Source organism: Telopea speciosissima, chromosome 3, assembly GCF_018873765.1.
Source record: "Telopea speciosissima isolate NSW1024214 ecotype Mountain lineage chromosome 3, Tspe_v1, whole genome shotgun sequence".
Lineage (NCBI taxonomy): Eukaryota > Viridiplantae > Streptophyta > Magnoliopsida > Proteales > Proteaceae > Telopea > Telopea speciosissima.
The window spans coordinates 59806223-59814216 of record NC_057918.1 but is presented as its reverse complement, the minus strand read 5'-3'; the positions used below and the strand labels follow the sequence as shown (position 1 = coordinate 59814216).

The 7994-nt window shown below is 39.8% G+C and overlaps 1 non-coding gene across 1 annotated transcript; it reads right to left on the bottom strand.

Moving 5' to 3' along the window:
* Positions 1–5116: 5116 nt before the first annotated feature.
* TRNAL-UAG lies at positions 5117–5196 on the bottom strand. The gene has a single exon. It is a non-coding gene; the product is annotated as a tRNA-Leu (tRNA).
* Positions 5197–7994: the final 2798 nt, after the last annotated feature.

The following is a 7994-nucleotide window of genomic DNA, read 5'->3' as shown; positions in this document are numbered from 1 at the left end:
ACAACGTATACAACAGCCATCAACAAGTGTATTCCCATTGCGAAGTGCATCTGAAGTTGCAACACCTGAAGCACCTGCTCTCCATTAAAATCTGTGTATCTTCGGAAGGGATAAAGAATTCCAGATTTTTCGTCAAACATCATCCGGAACCTTCAACCAAGAATGAGATCGGGATGTAGAAGCAAGCAACCAGTCTTTGATTTTCAATTAAAGAATTTGAAGCAAGATGGTAAGCGCTCTTGATGGAGAAGAGACCGTTTTTAGAGGCAGACCACTCTAACTTATCATGATTAGGGAACAAAGGAATCGGAATTTTAAGAATCTCCTCCACATCAATTGCGCAGAATAGAGAATTCAATAAATTAATATTCCATCTCTTATTTTGTTGGTCGATAAGATCTCCCACCTTTTTGACATCACATAAATCGGACTGGGGTGTGGTGACCATAAAACCCTTTGCCTTGGGTATCCATCTATCCCTCCAGATATCAATAAGATCTCCACTGTCAATACGCCAACAGAGTCATTTTTCCAATAATTTGCAACCTACTAGGATACTCCTCCAACCCCAACTCGGTCCATTCCCTGTAATAGTGAAGAATTTGGATAATAAATTGACTTCAAAAAATGGGTTAACATACTCCCATCATTAGACCAAAGTGTCCAAGCTAATTTTGCTAGTAAGACACTAGTAGGGCACGATAGATCACGAAAGCCCAAACCACCCTTCCTCTTGGATAGATAGAGATGATGCCAAGAGATCCAATGCATCTTAAGTTTTCCATTTACCTCCCACCCTCCCCCTAAAAATGTTTGAAGTAATTTGTCTCAAATATTTATGATATAAGGTCGGTAACTTAAAATGGATACAAGCATAATTTGACATAGAGAAGACAACTGACTTCAATACATCTTTGGGAAAATTTCACAAACATCCCCTCTAAGTATGCAATATGTCACAAGCATACCAAACTTGGGCAAAATATCAACCTTCCCCCTAATGTTAAACTCAGTTAGCACTCAAAGTGAAAATGCCCATTTTACCCACTTAGTTATTTAAATAAAAATAAATAAATAATACCCAGGGTACCTAATGTTTTGACATTTGTAACACAGGTACCCCTTTTTCCTCTTCTTCTTCTTCTTCTTCTTCTGTCTTTTTCCTGCAACACCACGGTCCCCCCTACCTGCTGCAATTCAACCCAACTCCACTAGCTCTGAAGCTGATGAACGAGGCTTTGGATCTGTGCGAGAAGGGTTTAAGAATCGTTAGAAGGTCAATCGAATCACTGCCATTGAAGACGCTGAGATCGAAGTCTCTTCGCTTCATCGCAGCCACGCATTTGCAAGGCGGATTCGAGAGCGTTCTCAAGTGCATTAAGGTCTTGCGAGAAGGCTGTGGAGACCAACACCCAGCGTCATCGGTGCTAGCCATGAAGGCTTGGTTGGGCTTGAGAAATGGGAAGGCATAGAGAAGTAGAGAAGGAGCTTAGGGGTATGGTGGTAAATAAGGAGATTCCGGAGGGTATTTGGCTATCAGTAATAGAATCATACTTTCAGGACGCCGGCGTGGCGGGTGCAAAGATGGTGAAAGGAGTATTCCTAGGATTATTGGGGAGGTGCCACATTAGCGCCAGAGTGGTGGTTACGGTGGTCCACAAACTCATCGGGAGCGGCGGCAGCGCAGCCGGTGGCGCTGGCAAAGATGGGTCACTTCTGAGGGCGAAGGTGGTGGCGGAGCTGGTCTCCGACGACAGGGTCATGGCGTTGTTTAACAATGAAGAAGCGGCGAAGGAAAGGACCACAATGCATGCCCTTCTCTGGAACTGGTGAGTTCATGACTCTAATTAGCACAATTTCTTTAATAAGTAAAATCTTTTGGTTTAATTTCTTTCTGTAATTCACACTTGAAAGCGGAGCGGATCATTTTCGATCGAAAAATTACGAAACGAGCACGGACATGTTCGAAAAATTGATGTTTTACATCCCTTACTGTTGGACAAGTGTGTGTCCATCAAACCCGGTTCAACCCGGTTCACCTTTGTATTGAACATTTATACATTTTAGTTTAATATTGTCACATGCGATATAAACTTTTTGAGTATTATGTGTCCGTAAGTTATACTTAAAATGGTAGTCACGACTAGGGTTTGGGCTGGGCACCCTTATCATATGGTCGTCGCATTGGATATGCCTAGACATGTGATGTCAGGGTACGAATGCAAGTACTCACATATTTGATGTGTGCATTGCGAATAATCTACTTTGTCGATTCCCTCATGTATTACTGCCAGATATAGGAAGGGATAGACATGTGTCACTGACACCCTGTACCTGAGGGAACCCTGTTACTACAAAGTCTGATCGCATTCTTTGGTTCATCAATGACTGAGAGTCAAGCGAGTCAAAGCCGGTGTGCTGGGAATGCATGAACACTTTGTGAGTGAAGGAGTTATCCAACACGGTCACCACTGCCCGATTGGGGAACACCAAGATAGAGACTGCCTGTGCATGGTCGAATCAGAATCTGGATCCAGTACCGTTTTGGAAATGGTTTTGCAAACTTTATTTTACATAAAATGATACATTATTTATAGTTATTTCAAATAAAGTGTTTTATCGAGTTTTGTGGGACCCGATCGGATGCACAGACGCTCTTATATGGACATGTACTATGGATTGGGGTTTGGCAGTACATGTGTACATGCCCTAGATTCCATAATGATGGTGTTGATTAGTGGGGGGTTGTATATGATAAATTGTTATCATTTAGGGAGTTATTTGGAATTTGCTAATTTAATTAGCTCTTTATTTAATTAATGGATTTGGTGCTAATTGTAATTATTCATTAATAATTAAATAAAGAATCTAAGTAATATTTTCCCTATTAGATTCTGCTTCTTCACCTGTGTAGCACTTTGAGTTTAAATAGAACTGCCAGACTAAGAGAGAGAGAGTCAGATTCTCACTAGGGCTCTATTAAATCTATCTAAGATTTAATTAAACCCTATTATTATAAATAGATGACCAAAAAACGCAGAAGGGGAGCTCTCCACGTTTTTGGAGCAGACACTCTCTCTCCTACGTTTTTGGTTTCTCTCTCTCCCTCTTATGATCTCTCTTCTTCTTCTTGTTTCTCTCACTGTGTTTGAGAGTTAGGGTTTGTGAAACCCTAGATCGTCTTGGGAGTTTGAGGGCATCTCGAGATTGGCGTGTAGAACCTTGGTAGCACCATTGGAGGTTCAGATCTGTTTGCTTGGAGCGCTCACTGGAGGAAGAGCTACTGTCTATTGGAGGAGCAACACTTGAGGCTCACCAGGTTAACAGTTCTTTATTAATTCCTTCTGTTCATTGATTATTAATATTTATGGGATGCGAAAGAAACTCGAATCGATTAATTTTCGTTGCGCATTCGAGTATGGGATGGATCCCTTTTGCCATGTGATGGACTAGAGACGAATTTCCCCGTCCCTATTGTGATAATTAATTTTATGGAAAACAATAGAGAAGAAGAAACCCTAATAGGGATGCACCAGAGTTCCCATGGGCGACCATGGGAAACCCTAAAATTTAATGGGCACCTATGGGACACCATGGGATAACCCAAGGTGTGCAAAACCCTAATTTTTCTGTATATTGATTTCCCTAGGGAACCATGATCCGATCCCTAGACCGTTGTTTGACCAACACCTACAACATAGAGGGCAGAATCCTTCGAGCAAAAGGATTCAGAGTTCTATGTCTCTACCATCTTGGCCTCTCTCCACTTGACCAAGCTCAAGAATTCATCGACGACGCTGAGAAGGTAGTCTTGCCAACTATCTCAATTAATACCTAAAGTTGATATTGAATTTAATGTTTTCAAATCGTGGTTTTAATTTTAACTTCTATTGGATTTTTTACAGCTCGAACCCATCGTAACCTACGCTTTCCTTAAGGTACTTCCATCCCCTTACTCTCTCTGTTCGACTCCTACTAGCCTACCAAGATCTTCCCTTGTGCTTTTGTAATCTAATCCAATGTTGTTAATTATTGTTATTTATTTTTATTTTGTGTTTGTGTGTGTGTGGGTAATGTGCTTGCTTGCAGTTTAAAAGTCTACCTTCAAAAGGAGGACGAAAATGGAACCAACAAACACACGCAATCAATGGCTAACTGCCACAACCTCATAGAAGGTCTTTTGTTTTGTTTTTTTTTTTACAGATTACAAGATAAGGAAAAATAAATAAATAAATAAGAAAATGGAGATGGCGGCAAGGGAAAAAGATGATTGCTGATTCGGTTTTGGGTTACGTGGATTATAAAAGGGATACAAGGTTGAAGGAGCAGGATAGGGGTGGAGTTGCAGGAAATGAGTTGCAAGAGGAGAAAGAAGAAGAAGAAGCCCCGTATTCTTGCTTCTTCCGCCGTCAGATCGAAGACGATGAAGAGAATGATGTATTTGGGGTTTTACCTTAAGGGTATTATTGTAAATTCATCATTTTTAAGGGTAAGTTGATCATTATAAAAAAACTAACAGCACAAGCCTAACAGAATGGACTAAGTTGAAATATAATCATAAAATAAGGGTAGTCTGTGATAATTTTTCAAAGTACGGCATGTCTGTGACATATTGTATACTTAGAGGGGGTGTCCATGAAATTTACCCTAAATCTTTTTTACCTGCATGAACCCTGCTATCAAATCATTCAACTATCCAACTAATTTTGTAGAACCCTAGTCCAACCCTAAGTCCCCATAATGGCCCAGTTCCCGACCCGATCTTGACTCGGTGCGGTAAAAATCCAACCCTAACCCGCCCTCAGGTTTGGGCCGAGCTGACCATGATTGACCCTGCTCATGGGGAAGGGGAAGGAAATGCATGGGCTGGAATGGGCTGGGGAGAACATTATCAATTTTAAAGTTTATAATATGTATATTATATCAATATATATTTTATAATATAACTTAAAACAAGGCCGGGCCAGACTTTTCAACCTTTACCCACCCTTAGGGCCAAATATCTCAGTCCAGGCCCTATTCGGGCTCAGGGAGGGTTTGGGCTGAGAGGCCAAACTTGCACACCTATTGAAAACCATTCTGATAAGGATCGAAGAAAACAAAATTTTAATCTGAATGACAGCTGTGGGATTTGAACCCACGCCCTTTCGGACCAGAGCCTAAATCTGGCGCCTTAGACCACTCGGCCAAACTGTCGTGAGGTTGCAGGCTAGTTTATTTATAAATTTATATATATTGGATCTACTTTTTTAAATATAAATTTTAACCAAATCTTAGACGGCCCCAGAGTGACAGTGTCATAGTTCACCCAGACACATATTCGAGCTTGACCATAACCCTTTATTCCACATTCAATTGAAATAAGCATCTTATGGGTGTTTATCGTCTTATTTCCTAGGTGCTAATTTTTTGCAAAAACATTAGTGTTTTGGTCCATTATCACCTAAGTGCTGTTATTATATTTCTTTTTCGCATAAAAAGATAACTCCAAGTTAGATGGTTTTCTCTATGCACTTGATCAATGTTGCATACCACCCTAGTTATGTAAATGGGCTCTCTCTTAATGTTACATGGACTCCTCCCTTTCTGCAGGAGGTCCAGGGCCATGTTTTTTGGTTTTTCTGGCCTTGTGGCCTAGTAAATGTGGTTTCTTTTTTTAATGGTTAAAAAAGGGATGGATATTACTGTCAAGCTGCGTGACCCCTCTATAAGCACGGAGACCAATGAGAGCACGTGTGAGGGCATCCAATAGGGGTGGGATGGTCATTTCATATTTCTTGTGTTTGGGCATAGGCACCACGCAACGTGGCAGACTGGGGGCCTTCGATCTTTTTCCCTTAAAAACAATAGGAGTTGGGGCATGACACACCCTCACCCAAAAGTAGAATAGCATACCTTAATAACTGCTAGGTGGTATTTTATGATGGAGTGTCAATTATGTGTGTAGATGAATCCCACAATCATCTGCTCACCTATCAAGATTCAACCCAGTTTGAGTTTAATGGGTGTTTTGTTTTTGGAAACTTTATTCCCACATTGTTTTGTTTTTTTTTTGTTGGTGAAATTAGTCCCACATTGCTTGAGGATTGATAAGATGAGAAGTACAAATTGAAAGCAGCGGTGGAAATAGTACGATACAAGATACATAATAAAAATTTAATGGTAATAGGATCTCGATGAACACGTGATAAATAATCAATTCCGGGTTTGATAGGTTACCTAGAACGTACAAGCGACACGTTCCTCCAAAGGAATGCAGTATAAGGTCACAAAATTCGTTTGATTGCACCAATTTCAAAGGTAGAAACCCTAGTTTGAGGAAGAAGAAGACTTTCTTTTCTCACTTAAGTTATCTATTTCTCTTCTCTAAGAGAATATCGTGTAAAACAATAATAGTGCAATTAGGGTTTGTGCCAAGCTTCTCTTAAATAGAAGAAGCCTACCCCAAGGGGTCAGATCAGTTGCCAAAAGACCAACTCCTCAAATAAGAGGTCATGAGTTCAAACCACCTTGAGGCCTATCTCCATCCCCTAATTCCCCCACCCCCTATTATACAAGCTCTTAATCCAAAAAATAAATAAAAATAGAAGAAGTTTAATTAGAAGATTACAATGTAACGAACAAGATCGCGCAAAGTGATGTGATCATTAAGGGTAGTCTCTTAAGTTACCCTTAATTGCACAAAAGAACATCTCTACAAAAGGTATAACCTGAAAAACCCTTTGTGGTAGATATTTTCATTCCATTTTCTCTCCAGCACAACTAACATCCACAATGGACTTGTAACCATAGTACAAAATTCACCGCCAAGTAAACAAGTCCATTGCAATTAACTAAATGAGTGTCGTGATCAATGATTGGATTGTAAGGTTTAACTCGGGCGGGCAACATTTTGCGGGTGTCGAATGCGCCTTCTCATGGGTTGGTCCCTCTTTAGCGACTCAGTGTAAAATATGAATAATGTTGGGATGTTGGGGATGCACAATTTATAATAAAAGGAAGGGAGTCGCCACCAAACCTAGAACCTTGTAGGGGTAGCCCAAATCTTAGTTAAAGGATAGGGCCACGATTGATTCCATATGATCTGGCCAGAGTTTGGGTAAGAGGTCAGATTATGGAGGGGGGAAGGTTTTACGCACCCCACTCCACCCAGATGAGTCGCTCTTTGTGCTAGATGCCAAGATTTGAAGATTCTCTCGTGAATTGTCTTATACCAACATGCAAGGCTAATATACGATCATGTTATAAGTTCTACATCAATTTAATGCAATATATACACTAATATTTACACTACTACAAGTCACTTTAAAGACCTACATCCAAGGTTCTAAAACTCGGGCTTCGACTAGGTTTCGACCAGCCAGAAACCGAGTTCGTCTCGGTTTCAACCATATCTCGGTCAAAACCTGGAACTTTCTCCAGGCTAACTCGAACCTTGGTTTTGATGCCCAGAAGTTGTTTTTTTGCCCTGATTCTTGTTGTGCAACCTATTTTTGACATTTTAAATCCAATCCATGCATTAGTTTCACATAGAGAACACTAAAAATAATACTTGTGGTTTTGATCCAAGTTTGATACTGTATATTGTTCTTGGACATGGTATCGAATAAGGTTTGACCAGAATATAACACCTTCAATATAAATCAGATTTAAGCAATCTTGAATTTGTTAGAAAGCTTTGTTTTGACAGCTTTCCAACAAGTCCAAGATTGCTTAAATCTAGTTTATATTGAAAAAGTTATGTATTGGTCAAACTTAATTTGGTGTGCGCAAATGCTGTCAAAATCGTTCTAAATGAAAATATTTTTTCGGACATCAAAACAAATGAATTTTTTACTGTACTTTTGGGTTTTAGCAATGTTTTACCATATTAAGATTTATGGAATTTTTAGATTTGAGAAAAACCGCAACATTAAAAAGTAAAAAATTACACCTATCGTAAAAAATCCAATTTTTGTTGTTGAATTGGGGGGTTGACTTTTTTTCCTTTTGGA